General features: G+C 40.2%; 1 protein-coding gene and 1 long non-coding RNA gene across 2 annotated transcripts in view; one reads left to right on the forward strand and one right to left on the reverse strand.

The window, feature by feature from the left end:
* SLC44A1 (solute carrier family 44 member 1) overlaps positions 1-26,304 on the forward strand; it is a 179,466-nt gene that overhangs the window by 151,394 nt on the left and 1,768 nt on the right. The window lies entirely within an intron of this gene.
* On the reverse strand, positions 1,046-9,509 carry LOC139079691 (uncharacterized). The gene is made up of 2 exons (XR_011533540.1): positions 9,136-9,509; positions 1,046-4,041 (listed from the first exon to the last, which is right to left on the reverse strand). It is a non-coding gene; the product is annotated as an uncharacterized lncRNA (long non-coding RNA).

Here is a 26,304-nt window from a genome sequence, read left to right on the forward strand (position 1 = left end):
TGGTTTCCAGGGGCTGGGAGAAGGGGAAATTGGGTGTTACTGCTTAGTGGGTATGCGGTTTTCTTTTGGGATGATGAAATGTTCTGGAACTATACAGTGGTGATGGTTGCACAACTTTCTGAATGTACTCAATGTCACTGAATTGTGCACTTTAAAATGATTAAAATGGTAAATTTAGTGTTATGTGTATTTTACCACAATTACGAAAAAAGCTAATGGCACTGGTAGACAGTATTTTAACTTTATTTTGAAATAATTTTAGACTTACAGAAAAATTGGAAGAATTGTACAAAGACTTCTTATGTGCTCGTTACCCAGATTCCCAAAATGAGTATTTTATTATATTTGCTTTGTTATTTTCTGCCCCTCTTCCTCTCTTTTTTTCTCTGCCTCTGTCTCACTCTCTTTCAGACTCTGTGTGTATATATATTCTACAGATTTTATTTAAATTTTTACAGTTGTCCTACTAATGTCCTTTATGGAAAAAGAAAATTAAATTCTGGTAGGATCCCGTCTAGGATCACACATGGCATTTAGTTTTAATATCTCTTTAATATCCTTTAATTTGGGACAATTCCTCAGTCTTTCTTTGTCATTCATGACGCTGCCATTTTTTAAGTCAGGCCATTTATTTTATAGAATGTTCTTCACTTTGGGTTTGTCTTAAGTTTCCTCGTGGTTAGATTCAGGATAAGCATTTTTGGCAAGGATCTCTCGGAAGTCGTGTGTGTCCTCCTCAGTGCATTGTGTCAGGAGGCACATGATATCTGTTTGTCCCATTACTGATGATGTTAATTGTGATGATTTGGTTAAGGTGGATCTTCCTGGTTTCTCTACTGTAAATTTAGTATTTCTTTCTTTGTAATTAATAAGTATCTTGTGGGGAGATATTTTGAGACTAGGGAAAAATCCTGTTTCTCATCAACCATTCACCCACTAGCTTTACCATCTGATCATGATTCTTCTCTGGAGCAACTATTCCTACTGAGCTTTTTGCCTAATGGTGATTTTCTAATCCCATCATTGCTTCTACACTTAGTAGTTGGTATTTTTCTGTAAGGATGAGCTTTTCCTTCCCTCCCATTTATTATTTTTTTAAAACATGCTAAAATTTGTGGGGTTTTTGTTGTTTTTTTATAGTGGAGCCTTTTTTTTTTTTTTAAGATTGGCCCTGAGCTAACATCTGAGGCCAATCTTCTTTTTTCTTCTGCTGCTTCTCCCCAAATCCCCCCAGTGCAAAGTTGTATATTCTAGTTGCAGATCCTTCCAGCTCTGCTATGTGGGACGTCACTTCAGCATGGCTTGATGAGCAGTGCTAGGTCTGTGCCTAGGATCTGAACCGACAAAACCCTGGGCCACCGAAGGGGTGTGTGCAAACTTAACCACCTGGCCACGGAGCCGGTCCCTCCCACTTGTTTAAATAAATATCAAATTATGAATGCTTATTTTTTTTCATCCTCATTATTTTTATGCCCAAATTGTCTCAGATTTTGCCAATAAGAGGCCATTCATGCTGGCTCCTGTGTACTTTCGACCTGTCTGCCTCATTCTTTGAGTAATTCCGTGTCTGTTGACACAACCCAGATGTTCCAGGCTCACCTTGGGCTTTCCTGGTCTCAGCTCTGTGATCAGTCATGTCTTCAAGGAGCCCTGGTTCCTTTTAATGGAAATTGGTATTTAGAAACCAAGATCTGGGCACTGGATGTCCTCGTCGTGGTATCTATTGTTGAAAATATAGCAAACTGACTTTCTACCTAATGGCGCTTTGAAATGCTTTTGTTGTTGTTTTATTGAAAAGACAATATGAAAATTTTGAAAAAATTACACCCCTTACCGACATCCTTGTACCAAATTTGTTTTTATTTGGTACACATTCCTTCTAGTTCTGCTTAGGAATAATCCTGTGTGTATATATATATAGTTGCAACCATATGTGCTGTCAGTTGTGCCTTCCTTTTTTCATTTCTATTAAATCCTAACTATTTCTGCACGGTGCTACAAGGGCTCACCCCTCGCCTCTTACTGGCGTCCTGTGGGTCCACTGAGCAGCTGTGCCCGGTACACAAAGTTCTTCTTCCTTCCCCCCATGTGGGCAGGTAGTGGCTTTTAGGTTTGAGCTGTTAAAAGATAGCCCTGAAAAATCTAGCATCTATGTTTTGCTTCAGTTGAATTTGTTCCTTTGGATAAATTCCCGGAAGTCAAACAGATTAAAAAGAAATGTATAACACAGTTTTTTTTCCTATCTTTTCTACCTTTAACCTTTGACATTTCTTTCTCCTTCACGGATGCCTGCAGCTCCAACAGTGGGCTGGAGTTTCACTGGTCTCATCAAAGTAATAAAGCAACGAGCACCCGCGAGGGGCTGGATTCTGTGCTGCGTGGAGTACAGACGCGTGTTCGGGTGTCGTGTGAGTGTGTATTTTACTCCTCAGATTTAATGTACAAAGTAGGTCTTATCTGCAGAGACTGAGAGACAGAGCGGTTGAGGAGTTTATCTGGTGGCAAATGGCAGATAGAGAATTCAACCCGAGGTCTTTCTTATTCCCGAGCCCTTGAACTTCCACGGTCTGCAGCACTCCACTCTGCCACGATGTGTCTGCTGGGCTGCCTCACTTGTTCCCCCCATTTAGGTGCTATCTCCCGTTTTTCTTCAGCATCAGCCTAGTTTTCTGGGATCTGATCCTGTTTATCCAGATTACAAAGGACAAGGCCGTTAAGAGCCAAGCCGACCTGAGAAGAAATGTGGTGGAATGGCCATTAATTGAAGGACCAAGCCTGAGGTTTGCTAATTAATTTCAACCCAAGGGAGGAGCCCAGCAGAGGAGCGGACTCCAGATGTGAGAACAAAACTCCCCAAATAACAGTTGCCGAAATAAGACAGAAGTTCTCTCTCACACGTTGCCCCAAGCAGTGCATTCTAGTGATTAATGAGGAGCGTGAGCTCCCATTCGGGCGCACCTGTGTCCCTTATGAGCTGGAGGACCTTGGGTTTCAGCCTCTCTAGGCCTCCGTTTTCCCACCTATGTGATAAGTAATCATAGCGCCAAACTGGAGAGTGTTTGCCATGATTATCTATGGAATTACATGTAGAGTGCACAGGGCGGTGCCAGGCATATAGTTAATGTTCAATAAATGTTAACTCTCATTATTGTTGGTCTTTTGCCTTTTTCTCAGTCTTTGATGGTAACAGTTACCTGATTTTTAAGTGGAGATACAGCCGTCCTGAACAAAGACTACTTTTCCCAGCCCCCCTTGCAGCTAAGTTGTGACCACGTGACCCAGTTCTGACCAGTGGGCTGTAAGTGGAAATGACATGTAACTACTAGGAAACATCTTTAAAGGGAAGAACCATTGCTCCTCCCTCAATTTCTTCTTTCCTGTTGGTTGGAATTCAAACGTGATGGCTAGAGGTCCAGCAACCATCCTGGACAACGAGGTGACCTTGAGACTGGAAGACCTGCATGATGGAGCAACAAGATAAAAGGTGCCCGTGTCCCTGACGCTTTGGCACCCTATGTCAACTCTGGGCTGACACCTTCAGACTTCTTGAACAAACTTCTGTCTTAAGTTAGCAACTGTTATTTGGGAATTTTTTTCATTGCAGCTGAACACAATGCTAACTAATACCAAAGATATATCATATTTTAAGGTGACTTAGAGTTAAAAACGCTAGCTATTTAGTTCATTGGGTAAGAATCAGAGCTCGGGAGCAATGGACTAAATCTGACAACGTGGAGTTCAGCAGTGATAATGTGAAGTGCTTCCTTGGGTCCATAAAACCAGCCTTCGTTGGCCAAATGAGGGTGATATTGCCGGGAGGTCTTCTGAATGGATGTCTTAGAAAGGAGATGGCAGAGTGCCCCTCACAGGGTAGGCAGGCAGTGATGTGTCTCCCCTTCGCCCCAGCCCTTCCCCACAGCATCCGAGTTCCAGGCACGCTCTGTGTGAACCGGCAGCAGGATGTTTCAGGGCAGTGTTGATAGCGAGGTGTCCAGCGGGGGAAGGAGATGACTCTGCATTACAATTTGAGGTCAGTCGCACCTGGAATGTAAACAAACAGGAGTTTTTTCAGAGACAAGCCTGGAAAAGACATCTACTTGGAAAAGAGACATCCTGGAGTGGGGGAAAGCAAAAGATATGGTCCCTGTATTCAAATATCTGAAGGGATGTTACAGAAAAAAGAGTTTCTATAGTCTTGTTCTAAGCCCCCAAGAGGTTCTCATGGTTGGAAAGACAGATTTCATCTGTCAATTAACATTTGATCACTTGATATTAACTATCAGGCTGTAGCAGTGGCTGCTAATTGTCCTACCTGATGTCTGTTCTGTCCTTCTTGCTCATGAATATAATCCAGATGTTGTTCTCGTCAACAAAGTGTCCAACTACAATGCCCCCCTTCCCACACTTCCTGGAAGTTTGAGGTGGCCATGTGACATAGTTCTGTTTAACAAGATGTAGCTGAAGTATAATGAGGAGTTCCAAGAAGGTTCTGCCTTCTCCATATAGGTGCCACCCATCCTCCTGGTTTCCACCTTCTTTGGCCTGTCTGGAAGGCAGATGTGATGCCCGGAGGAGCAGCAGCCATCTTATAAGTGTGAAAAAAAAAGTCACATGCAAAAGATGGTAGAACAGAAAAATAGGAGACCGGTTCCTGGAAGACATCCTTGGACAGCTTTTCTCCCCTGGGCTTGCCGTCTTCTGGGCTTCCTGTTACATAAGAAAAATGAATCCCTTCCTTGTTTAAGCCTGTTAAGTAACAGGTTTCCTGTCAATGCAGCTGAGATGCAATCCTCCGCCAGGCGCCATGCGAAGGTCTTGGAGGGAAAAGGCTTTCCTGTGGAACCACCTTCTTTTCCTGCTTATCTGACAGGAGGTGAACAAACTGGAACAGCCCCAAGACCGACTGAGCTCTGAGGGGGAAGTGATGCCCCTGACTCCAGAGGAATGCGTGCGGGGGCTGTGGGCACTTTCGCAGCCATAATGTTACAAAGCAGGATTGAGTGTGGAGTGAAAGGTTGGATTCAATGAGCTTTAAAGTCCATTCTAGAACAAAAGCTTTTCTAGCAGTCAGAAAGGCAAAAAAAAAAAAAAAAAAAAAGATGGAGTCAGAGCATAGTAAGTTTTGGTCAGTGAACAGAGTGTTTTCCAGCTGCAGGGGGATACGCAATTTTCATTTCCGTTTCTCAGCAGGCACTCTCCCTCAACCCCCCGGATAACCACATCGTGGCAATTTTAAGTTTCTAATGGAATTTTAGTTTACGTTTTATTTGTGGTAATGTAATTTATCCCACTTTTTACTACTAGGATTTTTATTTACTTCTATTTACAAAGTTCACGTGGCAGTGAAACACCCAGGAGCATTTTGATTTCCAAATACTAATGGATTTATTATTTTTGTCTGTGTTTTAAAGAATGAATCTTGGTAACAAGATTCCTTCATAACCATATCATTGGAATGTTTATGTCCTATAAACTAACGGTTAGGGATCAATTTATTGGCAAAATTTCTGTAAACGTGGGCGTGTTCTTTATGGAAATGAGGACTTTCTTCCTCTCACGCTGGAAGCCGGGCTCTTTCATGGGATGAGCATGAGAAAGGATGGATTGAGTCTTTGCTGGATTCTGTGACTGATCCCATGATGGTGATCTCAAGCCTGAGATAGGAAGGTGCGCTGCCCGACTTTGCGAAGGTACCCAGTGGTGACTGGCATGCTCTGAGGGCTCAACAGGTGTTTGTTGAATGAATGAATGAATGAGTCTCTTTCTAGCCTCACTGTCTCTGAGTCGAGGCGGTGAGATGATATTGTACAGTCGATGTGAGCGCAAATCAGCGTTTCTCAAAGTGCATCCCAGTGGGGAATGGGGGGAGGATAACACGGTGGTGCGTCAAATGGAAATTACTATGAGCTCCACTCCAGCCCTACTGAATCAGAATCTCTGCAGCTGGGGCTTAGGAATCTGCATTTTTAACACTCCTCCCCACCCCCTCCCATCCCACCCCCTTTCCCAAAGATGATTCTCCTGTATAGTCAACTTTGAGAACTATGGGCATGTGCACCGTCTGTTCCAGCTGAAGCCTCCCAGAGCGGGATGGGGCCTTAGGAGGGAGCAGGAATTCCAGCTGGAGTAGGATTTTTGGTGGTGGTCCTTGAGAAGGCAGCTGTAGCAAATGTGCTGGTCTGTGGTGACACCTGCTGGTTGACAGTAGCAATTAGCAATGGTTCAAACCCCTCAAACCACACAGGTGTTTTCTCTTCTGGGGCCTGTGATACTGAGGGGGCTGCATTTCAGTGTTTGAATTCTAACAGTGACACTTAATATACCCAAAGCCCCAGGTAGCCAGGGGACCCCTGCTTTTATATCTGCATCCTGTTTTCACCAGCTGCAGGTAGAATCAATAAATACTTGAAGGATAGCATCCTTCAATTATCTTACATGTTTCTTAGAACAAATAGTCTAAATTTCATGCTCATTTGAAACACTGACAACTTTTGGATTTCCTCTGAAAGGACTTACTGAACCTTTGACTAGGAAACTTACTCTTTTTGATTGTTTTAGAGAAATAATGAGAAGCCAACTTTTATCTCTCCTTAAGGACTCCAGGCAAGATAAAGAAAAAATGTTTCATGATATGTTAGAGCACTTGGTTCCTTTCTTTTACTGAGCACCTACTCTATGCCAGCCCTCCTCTCGGGGAGCTCACAGGTCAGGGATGGAGAGGGGCTGGTGTGGTCAGTGCACTGGACGTGTGTGTAACGTGGGGAAGCAGTTGGCCAGAAGGCATAAGGTGAGGCCTGGGAAAAATTCATCCTTCCACATCCTATACAGACATTAGCAGGTGAGAAGTTGCTGGAAGAGAGACTGTGCTAAGACACAGAAGTGAGGGATGGCCTTTGGGATGGATGCACTTCAAGGGGGCTGATCTACAGTTAACTTGCTCTTGCAAAGTGTGAGGCTGGACGTGATGGGAGATGGGGCCACGGAGTCAGGCCAGGCCTCGCCTACTTGCCAAGAAGGTTAGATTTCATCCTATAGGGGGCGAATAACCACCGAGGAGTGTACATTTAAAATCTGCTTTTTATCAGCCTGTTCATTCCTTTGGAATATCAATACACAAAGTATAGCATCTCCTGTTTTTTGTCTGACTGTGGTCGCATCCAACTGAGTCCAAATTCCTGATTAAGATTATCTCTGGGAGTTGAGAATTTCACGCAGATTCAACAAGAAAAGGTCCCAGTCCATTTGCAAAGTCTCTCAGCATTCTGGGAATTAGATTTGGCCTTTGGGCTGTGACAGGGGTTCTTGTTATGCGGCTACATCTCTGTGCCTTTTATTTCAGAGCTTCTGAGCTGCCTCCTCTTCCTGTCCTAACAGGCCCCTCCCCCACTCCCCATCAGCATTGCCCATCACACAGACCCCAGGAAAATCCCACAGGTGTCCTTATGGGAGCCAAAAGCTGGGCACTGGTTCATATTTAGAGCCTGAGGCATGAAATAAACCAATTCATTCTTTTATGCATAATTTTTCACCTTTTTAAAATAATAAATGACAATGGATATTTTTCCCTGTTGCTTTTCACAATAAGGTGAGGTGCTCATGCTACACAATCGAGACCTTTCCTCATGAAAGATGGACAAACACAGTCTCTGTTCCCCCCGCTCCCTTCTGCTTGGCTTCAGCCACACCGCATACACGTCCACACCGGCAGGGGCCAGCAGGAAAAGCATGGGATTTGGAATCTGATGGACTTTCATTTGGATCTTGCTCCTCCCTCTCATGAAGTTAGCAAGTCCCTTAACTTTTCCTCTTTCTTTGCCTAGCAAAAGGAGCTAATCATACCTTCTCTTGAGGACTGGGTGAGAAAAACACGTATAAAACAGGTGCCTGAGACCAGTGCCCAGCACACCGCGGGTCCTTAATAAATGATCCTCTCTTCCCTTCTGTTCCCATCCTCCCCCTGATACTAGTGAGCCATCAAAAGAGCAGGAAGCACACAGCCTCAGTGGTAAGTAGCCATTAGTTCATGCTGCTCTGTGCTGTTCTGTGGGGTTCTCCTGTGAAACAGGTTAATTAGATAAGAGACCTTTTCTTAGCTTACAGATTTTCTGTCCCAGTCTCTCTGTAAAGGTTTTGAGCTCTTTCAAGTATAGAGTCTGAGGGTCATTAGCCAGCCACCCACCCTCCCCACCCCCTGCTGTTCTCAGAGGAATCTGGTTCTGTCAATATTTGCTCACCACTGGACATGGGCCCGTGATCCCCAGAGCCAGGCTCTCCTGACCTGTGGGTGGAGATGCCCCATCTGCCAGATAAGCAGCTTGTGCCTGACTGGCCTGGCCCCAAATCAAGAGAGGGTCTCTTAGCCACTTGTGCCAAAGTATGACTTTTTTACTGGCAGATATTACCCAACAGACTGGGGTTTCTTGCTCATTAACCAAGTCAACAGCCCAAAGGCCGTAACACTCCAAGATTTGCTCCAAAGTTAATCTTTGACTTAAAGGGAGAACATTTTGGAGGACAGTCCCCATTGCGCATTTCTGTACGCATCTACTCTTAATATCCTGGAAATGCCGAGATGATGGCAAATTGTGCCTGAACAAAGTTTGGCAGTGAACATGACAATCAAGATAGAGCCAAGGGACAAAAGGTTGAAAAGCCACAAAAGAAAGATTCACAAGCTGAAGAACCCTAGAGTCAGTGCAGGAGGTGTGGGAGGAAGCATGCTCGTTTGCACGACATTAGGACTTCTGAAGGCGCTAATGTAAACCCTTGTCCGAGGGTGGCTGCAGGACAGAGCTGATGACTGACGTGGGAGATAATGGTGATGCTGAACGAGTACCCTGCTTTGTCTGCACCTGCAGGATTTTTAGGTATGTTCCAATTTTTATTTTAGTGTTTAATAAGCTCAAAGGGTAGGAAAGGAAATTGTATCTTCATTGTAGTTTTACAGAGGGAGTGTCTTTCAGGAAATACACAAATCAGGAGAAAAAGCTTTGGACAGACCTTATGTCCCCATCCGGGACTGAGAAGGTTTGAACATCCTATACTCCTAGAAGCCTCTGGTTTGCTCTGGAACTCCTAACATACAGGTACAGCCAACTGGTAATTATTAACAGAAATTAATTTACTAATTCCTACCTTCTGAGCGGTTCGGAAGTCCTCTTAGAGGGCAGTGTGTCTCCATGCCGGCTGGTCTGGTGGTTAGAGAGCAGAATCTGCCGCTTTGCCCTTCCGAGGGGCATTATGCTCTGTCTTCTGCAACAGCTGGTGCCTGGAGCACTTCCCACAGCCCTTCAAACATTTGATCAGAGGTCTCTTTTGTCTGCCATTATTCAGTACAAATGCACAGTTTCCAGAGCCTGTCCCACCCAGGATCCCCTGATCCACACAGAATGCACCCGGCTGCCTGCAGCACCGCAACGTCCTGGCAAGAAGAGAGGGGAGACACCAAATATCCTACTTTACTTCTTATTGGGTTCCTAGGAAGAGGGAGGAAGTTAAAGCACTTGATTAAATAAAGTCCTAGTGATCTGTAACTTTTATTATTTACGAAATGGTGCCTCCTATTGGGAATGGAAATTAAAGCTACCATCACATTCTTTAAACCCGCCCTGGAGACATCTGTGCGTGGTGGGGTGTGAGGGGAGTTACAAAGGCTCTTTTCTTTTCTGGGAATCACACATCCTTTTTTTATACATCTCTTGTTTTTTCTTCCAGAGTAAAGAAGTCTGCAAAGTGCCAGGAATTTGAGCTGATCGTAGTCAGTGCAATGCTTCTTTAAATAGGATGCTCTAGCTAGATCTGCTGCTGTGTTACTTTGATCTCCTACTGAGCAAAGAACTGCAAGAGACCATTCAGATAGACACAGATGTATAGCATAATTTTGGTAAATAAATAGTGTTCCGCAAATGTTGAATAAACTAACAAATATCTAGAGTTCCAAAAGTTCAACCACATCATATGTTTCAAAAAGGCAGATATTAAGCCTTTTAAAAATCCTTTTACTTTAACTTATTTTTCATTATAAAGCAGTATCTGGAAATGATTCCTCTGGTTTTCAAATGGATGGTTTGATAAAATGCATTAATGTTTGATGAATCAGATATGCTGGCATAGTGTCCATCTCTCCCGGAACGGTCACCATTTACTGAACCTTTACTGAGTAAAAGCTGCTGTACTGTGGGCTTACGAACACTATCTCTTCAAATCCTTATTTATAAGAATCACGAGATTAGAATTGTTCTTCCCATTTTAAAGATGAGAACACAGTGACTCAGAGACTTAAGTAACTTATTAGAGGGCAGAGGGCCTCTAGCAAGTTACCTAAGTAAGAGTTAGAGCTCTGGTCATTAACAGAGCTCTCGAGTACAGGGGTTTATATAACAGCCCGTGTTCAGAGAAGAGAACAACAATACTCATAATCAAGTCTCGCACAGGTTCACGATACTCCAGGAATCTCCTGTTCATTCCTTCGGCACATAGGTGCATTGTCATCATTTTCCAGCCTTGAATAGGGCCCAAGTCTTGCAGTAACTAGCAGTATATATGGCGTTGTGCACACTGAAGCCTTTTACTAGTGCCAGTTGAGAGGAGAATAGATGTTGCTGGTTGGATCCCCCTCTGACTTACAGCAATAAGGAAGTCCACCAGCGCCTGTTTTAACTCGAGGTCAGAGTCAAATCTAGCAACTTAGGTGGTTAAGCCAAGCAGGATGAAATGTACCCTCAAGTCAAGAGTGTGGGGCTGGCCCTCGTAGGCAAAGGGGACACGCGCTGGGAGCTCCTGCCCTGCCCCAGGGTCTCCTGCTCCATCCTTCTCTATCTGCACCCCAAGACAGCTGACTGGGGCAATCCTGCCTCAAGGCCTGGAGAGGTGCTTTGTCCCTTGACTAAGAGGATAAAATTGGCATCATATTTTAAAAGCTCATTGTAAAATGGTACCCTGTAAATTAGAGGTCCTTGAGGCAAAGCCTGATCTCAGCGTCCTATTTGTGGTGTGCACAAAGGTAAGCATCTTTTTTTCAAATTCTCCGAGTGGCATCACCAATCTAAATGAAGAAAGAATTTTTGCTTATTTAGCCTGCTATGTGGAGCTAAAGGAGAAGTTTGTGGGTAGGATAGCCAAGTCATCCAATTCAAAACTCTAGAACCTTCCATGGCTCCATGGCCCTTCCTTCTCCCCAGTCATCTCCCAGCCCCCAACAAGGAACAAAGCTAGATTTATCTCAGGCCTTGTGTGGGACATAGTAGGTACTCGACAGAAGTTCAGTTATTGAATAGACAAAGGAAAAATGGAAGGGAGGGAAGGAAGGAGAAGAGGGGGGAGACTGAGAATGTCAGTATTCAAAATCCAACCTTTTGTTTTTTTAGATTGGCACCTAAGCTAACATCTGTTGCCAATCTTTTCCTCTTCTTCTTCTTCTCCTCCTCCTCCTCCCCGCCCCCTCCACCGGCAAAAGCCCCCTAGTACATAGTCGTATACTCTAGTTGTGCTATGTGGGACACCACCACAGCATAGCTTGATGATTGGTGCCATGTCCGCGCCCAGGATCCGAACTAGTGAAACACTGGGCCGCCGAAGTGGAGCACGCAAACTTAACCACTCAGCCGCGGGCCGGCCCCCTACCTTAATGTTAACCGTGTGAGGAAACAGCTCTTAAAAAAGTTATTTGGCAATGTGTATTAAAAATCTAAAGAATGTGTACATCCTTTAACCCAGCAAATCTGTATTTAGAAATTAAGTATGTGTGAAAAGATTTTGCTACAAATCAGAATATTGTTCCTAATTATTAAATGTTGCAACCAACCTAACAGTCCAACAACAGGGAATGAGGTCAATGAATTATGACACATCTGCACCTAGTCTTTCCCAGCTCAATAAATAACACCACCGTTAAACCAGTTGTTCAAGCTGGAAACCTAGAATCATTCTTAAATTTCCCTCCTTCTCTTTCAACCTGTCATTCTAAGTCCTATCATTTTCCAAAATACGCAGGGAGTCATCTCATAGATGCTTTCAAGGGTTTACTCACCATGGACACAGAGGAAGCACATTGTTCAAGTAGCCAGGTAAGTGGGCACTGATGACTCCACCAACATCATGGAGGGTGAAATTAATTTAACTAAGAGCCGTAGAGAAACCTGGACAAGGAAGAGATAGAAAACAATGATGTGGGGTTGTACACATAAAACATATACACAGTACTATACTTGATGGATGATTTAAAACATTTTGCAGAGTTAATTTTGACTAGATGCAACTGGTACCTCCTGTAGACCCTGCATCAAGGTCCTCACTCTTGCCCTCCTTCCACAGGGCACGGAGTCCATAAAGCTAAAGGGATGTGCTCACCCAAAGTCCACCTCCTCCCCACAAGCCCACGCTGGAGAAGCCCTGGACCCTAGAACTCCCTACCCAAACAAGGCTTGCATGGGTCTCTTCTCCAGGTACTTCCTCCTGAGGGAGGATCCTGGCTGTGGCAGGTGGTGTGGACGGAGCTTGGCTCAGGTGTCCACAGGTGAGTGTGAGAAGCCCCTCACGTTGTGGCCTGGAGCAAAGGTGGAAAAAGAATGGGAGCAGGATCTTCCATTTGTCCTCTTGCCTCAGACCCCACGAATGTTAGCAGCCATGCTGGATGAAATGTTTACTTCCAACTATCCTGACTGACCAACACCCCCACTCCATTATATGTCATATCCAACTATTACTCTATGTTATTCCTAGCCAAGCCCCACCATCTCTTGTCTGGGTTACCGCTCTAGCCCCTGACTAGTCTCCCATCTTATACTCCTGCCCCCAATCCATTCTCCTACACAGAACAGGCAGAGTAAGCTTTCTAAAATATAAATCAGGTCGTGTTACTGCCACCGACTGAAAATACAGCACGCACTCCTTGCCATGGCGCAGAAGCCCTCCAGCCTTATCTGTCTCGGCCTCGGTAAGTGCAAGCCACACTGACTGTCTTTCAGTTTCTATCGCTTGCTAAGAAGTGTTCCACCTCAGGGCCTTAGATATGCTTCTCCCTCTGCCTAGAACGTTCTTCTTCAGCTTTCACATGCCAGATTCTTCGTCTTTCAAGTCCAAATTTACTCTTCCTTCCGACAGACCTTCTGCAACCAATTTGTGTACCCCTATTATTTTCTTGTAGTGTCCTGTTCCTTTCCATCATGGCTCTTCATCACAAATCAGGCTGCAGTGTTTATTTTTCTTGTTTATTTGTTCAATGCCTGTTTCCCCCATCAAACTGTAAGCATCATATTCAATAATGTATATACCAGAACTTAATACTGCATAGTACATGTGTGCAGTTAATTAATCTGTGTAATGGAATACCATTTCGTCATAAAAATAGTTTTCAAAGGATATGACTGGCATAGAAAGTTGCACATGATATAATTTTAAATGAAAAAAAATCATGCTATATAGTAAAATAAGCCCACTTTTCTTTAAAAAATGTGAATATATACGACATAGATGTTTACATATATATTACACATATATGTATGTGTTAAAAAAATCTGCCAGGTGTTACAGTGGTTGTCTGGATTGGGAAATTGTGAGTGTAGTTTGTTTTCTTAATTTTGCTTATCTTTTAAAATACTAATTGCATATTATCTTCATAAGAAGAATATATGTTATATTTTTTTTCTCTCCCCAAAGCCCCAGTACATAGTTGCATATTCTAGTTGTAGGTCCTTCTAGTTCTTCTGTGTGAGCCACTGCCACAGCATGGCTACTGACAGAGTGGTGTGGTTCCACACCCGGGAACTGAACCCGGGCCGCCAAAGCAGAGCATGCCAAACTTTGATCTCTAGGCCATCAGGGCTGGTTCTATATTTTTGTAACTAAATACACTAATATCCATCTGTAGACAAACTGTCACAGTAAGCTGACATTTTTCTTGGAAGCAGTCTAGATGTCCAGCATTAAGTGACGTTGAGCCTGGGAGGGGCACATCCATTCAATAAAATGTTAGGCAGCCATTAAAAATCTGTGTGAAGGATGTCACGGCGTGGAAAATGCCAATTATATAATATTAACTTAGAAATGAAGAGAAAATGGGATTCAATAGTAAAAATAATTTTTAAATCATGTTATTGCTTTGCAGTAATAGAATTACGGTGATTTTTTTGTTTGTTTCCTAAGTTCCTAGAACATCACTTTCTACATTTAAAATTTTTATTTTTCAGTAAGTGTGTGCTTGAACAATTTATATGTACTCTCTCCTTGTTAGACATTAGGGGTTTTTTGGTAAGGATATTTGTGTAATTTAGCCTTTCTATGTAAATTACTTCAAAATAAAATCTCTCATTTCCTAGGATGTGTAATGCATCACTAATTGCACAAGGGGGCAGTATTATAGAGATTAAGCAGCATTGGCGAATTTGCTGGGGTCAGTTCATTGCATTATTCCTAACCTTAGTTTTCCTTATGTTTGATCTTTGATTTACGTTGACATTTACATTCATTTTCAGTTCCAAGAATATAATATATTTTATGGTTCTTATTATAAAATTGTAAGTTAAATAATTCCACTGACTGGGAGAATGAGAAGGTGTCTGCTCACACATTTTCATCCCCACTACTTCTTTGTTCCCTACATCTTTTTCATTTTTAAAAATAATAGTCAAATGATATCAGTTGCTATTTCTGGAAAGCCTTTGATGAGTGAGTCATCGTGCTGGGTCTTTATACACATTACCTCATTCACTCTTGCAGAGTAGATGTTGTTCTTCCCATTTTACAGATGAGAAAACAGAGGCTAAGAGAAGACTGGTAATTTGCCCAAAGTCACGCAGTTACTATTTGCCAAGAGCCTGAATTCAAGCCCAATCTCCGGAAAGAAATAGTTAAATGAATAAATCGACAAATAAGCAAATAAACAAGTAAATAAATAAAATGACTGTATATAAATGAATAGATGGATTGAAGAAATCATTTTGCTCGTTATGGATAATAAAAAAAATACCAGTTACAACAATAAAGTTAAAAAATCAACCCAAAATATAAAAGTTTGAAAAAATAGCCATTTTCTCATAACTCAAAGATAATAACTACTAGTCTTCTGGCACATTTCCTTTGTGTGTGTGTGTCTAGCTGTCTGTTTATCTATCACATATCTGCCTAATTCAGGTCATATTAAAAATAAAAGGTTATAGTAAATAAGATATATATTAAGTAATTTCTATCTTCTGTTTTTCCTTAACATAATATATGAAAATTTCCCTCCTGTTATTAAAAATCTCTTGAAAGCAAGACTAATAGATTTATAATATTCTTTCATTTGAATGTATTGTATTTTATTCTGTTTTCCTGTAATTGAATTCAGCAATTTCCTCTGAAAACTAGGAGATTATTAATAATGCTAAAATGATCCGCTTCGTATAGAAATCTTTATCTCTGCCGATCGTTAAGAGTACATTCCTGGAACTTGAATGACTTATTAGATAAAAAGAAATGAACTTTTAAAAGGCTCTTGTTAAGTTATCATTTTTAACCTGATGATTAAGGTAACAAATTTTCATTTTAATATATGTAGCAGATATTTCCAGAAAAGAGAGAAAAACTATGCCACATCCCTCTTACCAGAATAACTGCTTTTATGATTTTTGTGTATTTCCTGCTAGATTAATGTATTTGTATATCTCTACTTATAATATTTATCCACATGTATATACCCATTTTCACAGAGTTGATCCTAAAATATATAAACTTTCGTATCCTGTCCCTGTCATTTAACATTGTATAACATTTTGCAGAGAGAGACATAAATGAGCATGTTTCATATCATTAAATATTCTTCAAAAACATCTTTAATAGTGAATATAAATTATATTAATATTAATATATTAGTTATATTGTTTTATTATTAAGCTTTTAGATTATTTATAATCTTTTTATTGTAGAGATATATTTGTCACATGCTGATTATTTCCTTAAGATAGACTTCTGGAAATATTACTAAATGCAAATAATGTTATGGTACTTCTTTGTGAATCTTGATACATGTGCCAGATTGCTCTCCAGAAAGGTCCTATCAGTTTAGGTTTGTATTTAAATCTGTGACTGCCACCATTTCACCACCCTTGACAGGAGCTCAGGACATCATTTTCATCGAATGGGCTTTGATAACCCTCAAGGCAAAAGATGACAGCCCTTATTGTTTTCATTTGCATTTCTTATTAGCAAATTGAATATTTCGCATTAATTTATCAGTCTTTTCTGTTTCCTCTTCTGTAAACTGTCTATTTTTTCATATCCTTTGCCAATTTTGCTATTGCGATGTCACTGCTTTTCTTACTGTTTGTTAAAAGATTTTTGTATATTAGGGATATTAGCACTTTTTCAGTCACATTTATGGCAAATATTTTTCCTTATTTATAATTTGTCTTTTAATTTTGTTAGTGATATTTTATCTATAAATGATTTAAATTTTTATAGTACACAGATTGATCATTTATTTTGTGTTATCTTCCCTTTTTTTATTCAAAAGTCCACCCTTACCCCCTGCCCCTGAATTGGTAAAATACTTTATATTTTCTTCCATTTTAAATTTTCTTTAATTAAGGTATAATTTATGTTCTATTTGTGATGGAGTTTTTTCTTTCATTTTTTGTATTTATTAACAGCTGAAAATAATTTTGTTATATAATATGGAGGAAGGTGCACATTGAATATTTAACAAATTTCCACCAAATCATTTATTAGTATTTTATCCCTTCCCGCATTGATTTGTGAAGGTGTTTTATCACATGTGGTAGACTCCTAATATTCCAAGCAGTCTAGTGTGAAGAGTTTGGACTTGTTGATCAACCCCATCTAGGTTCAGATTCTGGCTCTGCTGTTTTTTTGCTTGTGGGCAAGTTAATTACGCCCATCGAATCCTCAGTTTCCCCATCTGTAAAAGAGGGGATCGTAGGGAGGGTTCCATTCTATGTCCATGCAGAGCGTTTAGCATGGGGTGTGTGACCTGGGAAACGTTCAGAAAAGAACATGTTAGTTGCTATGACTATGACCATGATGTTGATAAAGTTTCCCATACTTTAATAAGTCCTGATGTTCTTGAATGAGTAGAAAGCTTTAATAAGTTACTAGGGATTTCATTGAAAAATAAAACACAGCTGTATTCACATCTCCAAAGTGGGCATTAGCTTGGCTCACTCACGGCCAAATGACACACTTCCGCATCCACGGGGCACACAATTCATGTCATACCTTAGAAGGAAGATCTGGAAGGATAGAAAACCAGATTATCTCAAGGGTTAGAGGGATTTGAGGATAGGGTGTTTCTGAATTACTTTAATTTTTTAATAGCAATTACGTGTACTGAGGAAAAAACAGTAAAGATATTTCCACTGGAAAAAAATGCATGCCTCAACAAAGTTAGAGCTGAATCATCATTCAAGATTTAGAGCTCTTTGCAAACAGTAAAAACATCAGCACTTAAATCTGCAAATGCAGATTTAAATGCAGTGATGCCTTTTAGGGACCTTTTCCAGGTGTATCTCTTGTTTCTTCGCTCTCCATGGTTTCTTGTGCCAGTGTAATTTATTGTAGTCTTAGATGGCATGTTCATATCTGTAAGGGCAATTCCCTACACCAATCTTCATTTTGAAATTTTGCTTAGCAACTCTTGCCCATTTTTCTTCCAGATGAAATTTAGATTCACTTTAGGCCTTTCCATTTGCCTGTAGTCTCCACTTGGGTTTCTAATGAGCATGTCACACTTAACATTCCCAAACCAAACTCCCTTCTCAGTAAGTGGTAACATCGCACTTCCATTTGCCAGGAAGGAAAACCATGCAATGATCCTTGACTACTCTTTTTCTCTCATACCCCATGTCCAGTCCATCAGCAAATCCTGTAAACTCTATTTTTCCATAGAGGTCCATAAGCCAGTCACTTCTCACTACCTCCACTACTGCCACCCTTTATTTCTTGCCTAAAAAATTTCAGTTGGTTCCCAAATCGTCTTCCTGCTTTCAGCCTTGTCCCTCTACCTATTATTCTCACACAGGAGTCGGAGTGATCCTTTTCAAATCTAAGTCAGATCTCCTCACTCCTCTGCTCAAAACTCTCCAATGTCTTGCCAGCTCACTCAGAATAAAATTCAAAATCCCCACATGATTCATCCCAACCCATCCGCCCATTACTGCTCTCCAATCATTTCTTACCATTCTCCCTCCATTCACTCTGCTCCAGCCCCAAGACTGCTGGCCCCTGGCTGTTCTGTGTATAATCAGGCATATCTCAGGGCCTTTGTACTTGCTTCCACGCGTCTCATGCCCTCACTTGTTTCAGGTCTCGGTACCAATGTGACCTTATCAGTAAGGCTTTCCTTGAGCTACTCAGGTAAAATGGTAACTCCACCACTGTATTCCCTGTCTCGCTTAATATCCTTTATTTTTCTTTGTAGCACCTATTATCATTTGACATATAAAATCACTTAACTGGTTACTGTCTGTCAAAAAGGTCTCTGCAGTTTTAGTTGAAGACTATTTGTCATATAAATTAACTTGGAAAAAAAAATTTTCTAAATATTCTTCCCATGAAGAACTTTGGTATTATCTCAGTTTTGTTTAAATCTTCTTTTGTGTCTCTTAGTAGTGTGTGTAAGTGACTTAATTATAGTTCTTATCATTTAGGGCTAAATCACTTCTTTATTTTTTTAAAGATTGGCACTTGAGCTAACAGCTGTTGCCAATCTTCTCTTTTTTTTTCTCCCCAAAGCTCCCCAGTACATAGCTGTATATTCTAGTTGTAGGTCCTTCTAGTTGTGACATGTGGGACACCGTCTCAGCATGGCTTGATGAGCGGTGCCGTGTCCGCGCCCAGGATCCGAACTGGGGAAACCCTGGGCCGCCGAAGCAGAGCATGCAAACTTAACCACTCAGCCGTGGGGCCGGCCCCTAAATCATTTCTTACTAAAGTTTTTCATAGTTATTCTTTCCCTTTTTTATTGAGATATAATTCACATATCATAAAATTCATGGTTTTTAGTGTACAATTCATGGTTTTTAGCATATTCACAAAGCTGTGCAACCATGATTACTATCTAACTCCAGAACATTTTCATCATCCAAAAAAAGAAACCCTGTGCCTTTTAGCAGCTGGTGCCTATTCTTCTCACCCAGGACCTGGCAACCACTAGTTACTTTATTTCTCTATGAATTTGCCTATTCTGGATATTTCATGGTAATGGAATTGTCCAATATGTAGACTCTTTTGTCTGGCTTCTTTCACTTAGCATAATGTTTTCAAGGTTCGACCAAGTTGGAACATATACCGGTACGTCACTCCTTTTTATGGCTGAATAATATTCCATTGTATGATATACCACATATTGTTTATCCATTCATCAGTTGCTAGGTATTTAGGTTGTTTGCACCTTTTAGCTGTTAGGAATAATGCTGCTATCAACATCTGTGTACAAGCTGTTTTGTGGATACACTTTCAATTATCTTGAGTATATATCTGGGAGTGGAATTGCTAGGTCATACTGTAACTATGGTTAACTTTTTTAGGAACTGTCAAACTGTTTTACACAGCAGCTGCACCATTTTAATTCCCAATGGCTATGTATGAGGGCTCCAATTTCTCCACATCTCGCCAGTATATATTTTCCACCTTTTTGATTATAACCATCCTAGTGGGTGTGAAGTGTTGTCTCATTGTGGTTTTGTTTTGCGTTTTCCTAATGTCTCATGATTTTAAGCATCTTTCTATATATTTATTGGCCATTTGTATATCTTCTTAAGAGAAATATCTATTCAGGTCCTTTGCCTATTTTTTTAATTGGGTTGTTTGTTTTTTTGTTGTTGAGTGTAAGCGTTCTTTATATATTCTGGATATTCGACCCTTATCAGATATGTGATTTGCATATATCTTCTCCCACTCCATGGGTTGTCTTTTCACTTTCTCATAGTGTCTTTTGAAGCATAAAAGTGTGTAATTTTGATGAAGCATAATTATCTATCTTTTCTTTGGTTGCTTGTTCTTTTGTTGTCATATCTCAGAAACCATTGCCTAATCCAAGGTCGTAAAGACTTAGCCCTGTTTTCTTCTGAGAGTTTTATCATTTTAGCTCATTTAGGTCTTTGACCCATTTTTAGTTAATTTCTTATATTCTGTGAGGTAGGTGTTCAACTTTCTTCTTTTGCATGTGGATATCCAATTGTTCCATCACCCTTTGTTGAAGACTATTCTTTCCCCATTAAACAGTCTTGACATTCTTGTCAAGGTCAAAACCAATTGACTATGGATGTATGGGTTTATTTCTGGATGTGCAATTCTATTCCATTGGTCTATATGTCTTAGTTGAGCTAAGTGAAATGAGTACATTTTGTTCTCTAACAAGTACCTGGAGTATAGTTGAGCACTGGCCCGTGCTTCTTACCTGTCACCTGGCAGGGACAGGAAATAGACATCCTCCTCTGAGACATGAGGATCATAAGAAGGGCATGTACCTGAAAAGAGGGTGGAACTCTGATCAGTTCCAAGGGTCTCCTTAGAGACAAATTTGACACATAAAGCCCAAATTCCAGCCCATATTGCTTGGCTAAAAGAATTTGCGGCCTACTAAATTTTAGGCAGATATGACTCCAGACACCCATCTCAGCACCCTCAAATTTATCTGATAAGTATTTAGTGAGCCCCTACTCTGCACTGTGCACAATAAATTTATTTAACTTTGATTTGAGGACTTTTATTTCTAGCATACATCCAACATAAACTATTTGCAAATTTACCAAAAACAGAAAGTTGACTATATGAAATTATCATTTTTATAGGTTAAAAACAGTTGAATGGGGCTGTAGTTTTCGAGCAGTTGATTTCTAGCCCTGCTCTTTGTCAATAATTAACTAGTAGGCCAACTACCTGTTCGGGCCACTCCTTGTTAAAGGTAATAAAACCTTATTATTTGTGTATAATAGAATGCTTGTCTTTCTGGTCCACTTTGTTGAAGGTGGGTGGGGGGACACATCTGCAGGATTGCATAAAACTTATCCAAAATGCTATCAGATTATTAACAAGCAATATGTAAAGAAGGGGGGCAGAGACAATGATTTGCTGGGCCTAGAAGCTGTATTCTTCTGTCTTTGAGGGACCAAAGCCTTGTTGTAGTATGATCTGTGTGAACAACCAACGACTGATCTCTCTCTTCCTCTCTACTGGTACCAAAGATCCTAGAATAGCACAGTATAGTTTATGTCTGGTAATGTTCAATCTTGATGACAGCTGGAACAAGCATCATAACCGTAAACTTTGGAACAAAGATGGCTTTCTGCCCAGCACAAGTTCTATTACAATGCATTACAGCGAACTCAGAAAGATGGCCCAGACTTTTCAATGAAATTATTCCTTTTTAAGTTGATTAAAATTGAGCCTTCCATTTGACATTATAAAGATTAAGAACTTCATCAAAAGACAAAAAGGCAAGGCACAGACTGGAAAAATGATATTTGTAAAACACATTTGATAAAGGACTCCTATCCAAAATTTATGAGGCCTTCTGCAAATCAGGAAGAAAAAGACAGACAATGCAAGTGGGTAAAAGACTTGAACAGACACTTCATAAAAGAGCATAGTCAAATGCTCGGTGAGCATGTAAAATGATGCTTGACTTCCTTTAGTTATCAGGGACATACAAATTAAAATCATGAGATACCACTACCCACCCACCAGAATGGCTAAAATTAAAGGTGTTGGCTAGGTTGTGGGGCAACTGGAACTCTCATATACTACTCATGGGAAAATAAGTCAGTGCGAACACACTGGAAACTTGTTTGGCTGTACTATTAAGGCTAAAAATAAATACATGTCCTAAGATCCAGCAAGTCCACTCCTGGGTATGTACCAAATGGAAATGCACGCACGTGTGCACCCAAACACACGTTCAATAATGTTCATGGAAGGATTATTTGTAAGAGCCAAAGACTGGAAACAACTCAAGTGTCCACAACAGTCGAATGGATTAATAAATTATGGTATATTCATAGGATGGCATACCACACAGAAATGAAAAAGAATGAATTGCAGCTAACTTCAAACAACATGAATAAATCTCACAGATAGAATGGTGAGCTAAAAAGCTAGACATAAAAGACTACATACAGTGTGATTCCGTTTAAATCAAGTATAACAACAGGGAAAACTGATCTATCGTAAAAGAGAACAGAATAATGGTTACTTTGAAGTGCTTTGATTGGGAGGGCAAATGAGGAGTCTTTTTAGGTGCTGGAAATATCCTAAATGTCAGTGCGGATGGTGTTACACGGATACATACATGTATAAAAATTCATTAGCCACGTATGCTTAAGATTTGTATACTTTATTGTGTTTACATTAAAATTAAAATTTTAAAAGGTACATTAAAAAATAAACTTTTCCAGACTTTATCCTCTATTTTGTAAAGTCAGGCAAATGCCCCTTCTATCCCCAGCAGGCAGCTAGAGGGGTGTTCTTGAAGAGAGTAAAACAAGACTTGGGGGGCCTCAGAAGCAGAGGGACCATACTAAAATCAGGGCCATTAAGCGGAAGGCTGCATTCTGATGGCGGAGGGCCTGAGGCCCTTCTTCCCCCTCTTAGCTCCCCAAATTCTAGCAACCAGGCTTTCACCCACCAACCAGGAGACTGCAAGATTATTCTCTGGGGAATCTGACTAGCCCAAGGGAAAACACCTAATGGTGCTCGCGCCAGGAGTTCACCAACTGAGTGGCCCAGCCAGATCATCTTAGAGTGAAGCACCTCAGTGACAAAATCTACTCACAAATAAAAAACTTCCAATTAGTTTTTAGTGCTCCATTCTTAAATAAGAATTACCAGACTCTTGAGGAAAGTCTCTACATGATAGATGGAGACCAAAAGAAAGAGAAAACAAGAAAACGACTTGGAGGAAACAGACTGTAAGATAGAATAAAACTTTTTAAAAAATTGCTAAATTCAGATAGATAATAGAAAAGAGTATATTGATGAAAATAGCTTGTATTTAAAAGAGGAAGAATCAGAGAGAAAAAAGCTCTTGAAAATTAAGAATTAAAATTAAAAATTAAAAACAGAACAAAAATGTAAAACTTAATAGAAGGTTTGGAAGATGATTTAGAGCCAATCTGTCAGAGGGTAGGGCAAAAAGACCAAGATGCAAAAGATAAGATTAGAGATACGTTCCAGGTGATTCAACATCCAAAAAATAGGGACTCTAGAGAGGTTGGGATGGGAGGGAGGAACAAAAGGAGGTAGGGAGGGAGAGAAAAGAGAGGGTGGAGGGGAGAAATGTTATACACAGAAAAAGGATCAAGAATCAGAGTGACAAGGGCTTTCTCCACAGAGCCCTGGGAGCTAAAAGAAAATAGAAGGACACCTTCAAAATTCTGAGGGAAAATGATTTCCATTGTAGAATTCTCTACCTACACAAACTGTGAAATAAATGTGAGGGTGGAATATAGACATTTCAGCCATGCAAGGGATTTACGTGGAATGATACCAATCACACCAAGATCATAATCAGAGAAAATGGATCCCTCTAAATGTTTTCTATGTAAAAAAAAGAGATAATCATGATCAACTGTTTTTATTTCAAGGAAGTAGAGTGAGAAAAAATTAAGTCAAAAGAAAGCAGGATGAAATAAAAGTAGTAATTGTAATAACAAATGAGAGTAAAAAGTTGAAACCATTTAAATTCACCTCTTATTCCACAAATGTGTACTGAGTGTCTACTTTTTGTGAGCACTGTTTTAAATGCTGAGGATACAGTGGTGAACAAAACAGATAAAAGTCTTCCCTCTCAGAGCACATTAGGCAAATGTTTGAATAATAATTATATAATTACTTAATGATATATTGTGTAACCATTAAAAATTTCCATGAATAACAGAAACGTGGGAAATGTGTATTATATAAAGTGAGGTGAAAAAAACACAAACTGTGGACAATGACAAAAGGGAAGTCATCCACCTGAAAATAGGTATGCTAGGATGGTCAAATTATGAATGAAGTTTTCTTTTATCAAAATTCCCTTTAATTTTATGTTGGGTTCTCTAACAGACAAAGGAAACATCAAAAATTAAAAGAAATAAAATTGATAAAAATCCTATGTTGCATATTTAAAATTCTTTCCAAATATTTCACTTGGAAAGAGTTGCTGTCACTTTTCAAATATTTTTATTTGTCTGACATCTTGATAACTATTAACCCTTTGCAGGATGCTGATTTAAATTCAGGAGCCATCAAAGAAATTCTCCTAAGAAGGGGTATTCTTTCTCTTCCTTAAGAAAGAGAATGGGAAATTATCCACTCCTGATGGGAAAAACATGGCCTCTTGGTTAGATGCTGGCGTGAACTTTTTCTTTCTACTCCAGCTTTGCAGGAAAAGATGAAGGCAGATCCAGCATCAAATTGGAGTCTAGAAAGTGCGATTAAACCTTGCCTGTTAATTAGCTCCATGAGCTAATGAGCTCTGTGAGCAGAGTAAATTGACGCTATAATTGAACCAGAGAAGTCTCTGGCAGCTTACGGGCAGTTGATACCATAGTTTTCCGTAAAGGGACACTCTAGCATTCCTGGCCGGTGAGGGAATAATACCAGCCGTGCGGTTGCCGAGGTCCTTTCCACAGGTGGTAGTGAAAGCTCATTTTAGCACCAAGTGTTTGTGTCAAACCCGAGATTTCAGGAATCTCCGTGTGAGTTACTGTGTAGAGAATTCCTTTATACTGTAAAAGAATTAAAGGTTTCTTGGCCCAGCTAATTAGATGTGGCCTTGGACATCAAATCTGAGAAGGGTCGTCTGGGCTCCCAAGGGATCTGACACAAAGAAAATTCAGGAAGCCTTGAAATGAGTGTTCTAATGGTCTTTGGATGAGTCAGATGCTGTAGTTTTTTCATGTTCAAGGGTAGTAGGAAAGATATTGCATCACAGTGTCATATAAAATCTTGTTCAATCAGACTATACACTTTATTTACATTTGGCTTTTTAAATAATATTTTAAAATTTAAAAATAGGAGGAAAGCTAAATGTAATGTGATCTCCTGGATGGGATCCTAGAATAGAAAAGGACACTAGGGAAAATTAATGAAATTTGAATAAAGTATGGAGTTTCGTTAATAACTATATACCACTGTGGGTTCATTAGTTGTGACAAATGTGCCATAGAGATGTAAGATGTTAACCATAGGGGAAACTAGGTGTGGAGCATATGGGCACTCTGTGTATTATCTTTGCAACTTTTCTGTAAACCTAAACCTATTCTAAAATTAAAAAGATTATTTAAATAAAAAAAATAGGAGGAGAGAACTTTTATCTCAATCTCAGACAAATCACAGCTTTGGCACAAGCCTGGTGTTCGGGCCACATGCATAACCAAGCATGAGCCACTATCGGATGTCAGTCTAGTCATAGCTTCCGTTATTTTCAGTGATGGGGGAAAAAGTCCTGAAAGTTGAAACTGCAAGTCAAAATATGTAAAATCATAAAACATGGAGCTGATAAGACGGCAAAGTTTAGAGAAGTTGTGGAAAATAGGAAGCCATTGTAATTTCTTGAATGAGGAACTGATGTCGTAAGAGCAACGATGTAGGGATTTATTTTATGAGCAGTTTGCAAGGTGGATTGAAGTTGGGGAGAAATCTGAGGCGGGGGATCAGCAAAGAGGCCATAGTTGGCAAATGAAACAAAAATCTTGAGACTATAACCCTAAAACGAAACTTGCAAGGATTTCAGGCACGGTTATTCTTACTGCCACATACAACCTGTTGTAGTCGCCTGCGGACAAGCAGTGCTTCTTGTGGAGACGAGTGTATCAGGTGGTCTCAGCCTGCCTTCATTAGATCTTTGACTCATAGAACTGCTTTTGGTCCCCTTGTTCCAAGTCCAAGCTCTCCTGGCATCTGGTCAGGACTGTATCTTGTCACCTCTGCTTGTCCTGCAGTGGCCCCGTGCTTGTTTGATAGTCAAGCTTGAGTCAACACTTCCTTTTTATTTTTAACCCACGTATTTGGAAATGATTTCAAACTTACAGAAAAGCTGCAAGAATAAAAATAGTACGTGGAACACCATAGACTCTTGTTACGTTTATTGTTAAGCATTTATTTCTCTCTCTCTCTCTATCTATATATACACACATAAATGAATGTATATACACCTAATATTTTTCAACGATTTAAGAATAATTTGCATACAGCCTGGTCCCTTAGTCTTAACTACTTCATTGTGTATTTCGTAAGAATAAGGATATCCTTTTCCAAACCACAGTATAGTTGTCAACTTCAGTACATTTACTTGGTCTCCGGTTCTTGAATTGAACTCAACTATGG

This window comes from Equus przewalskii, chromosome 26, assembly GCF_037783145.1.
Source record: "Equus przewalskii isolate Varuska chromosome 26, EquPr2, whole genome shotgun sequence".
In the NCBI taxonomy this organism is placed as follows: domain Eukaryota; kingdom Metazoa; phylum Chordata; class Mammalia; order Perissodactyla; family Equidae; genus Equus; species Equus przewalskii.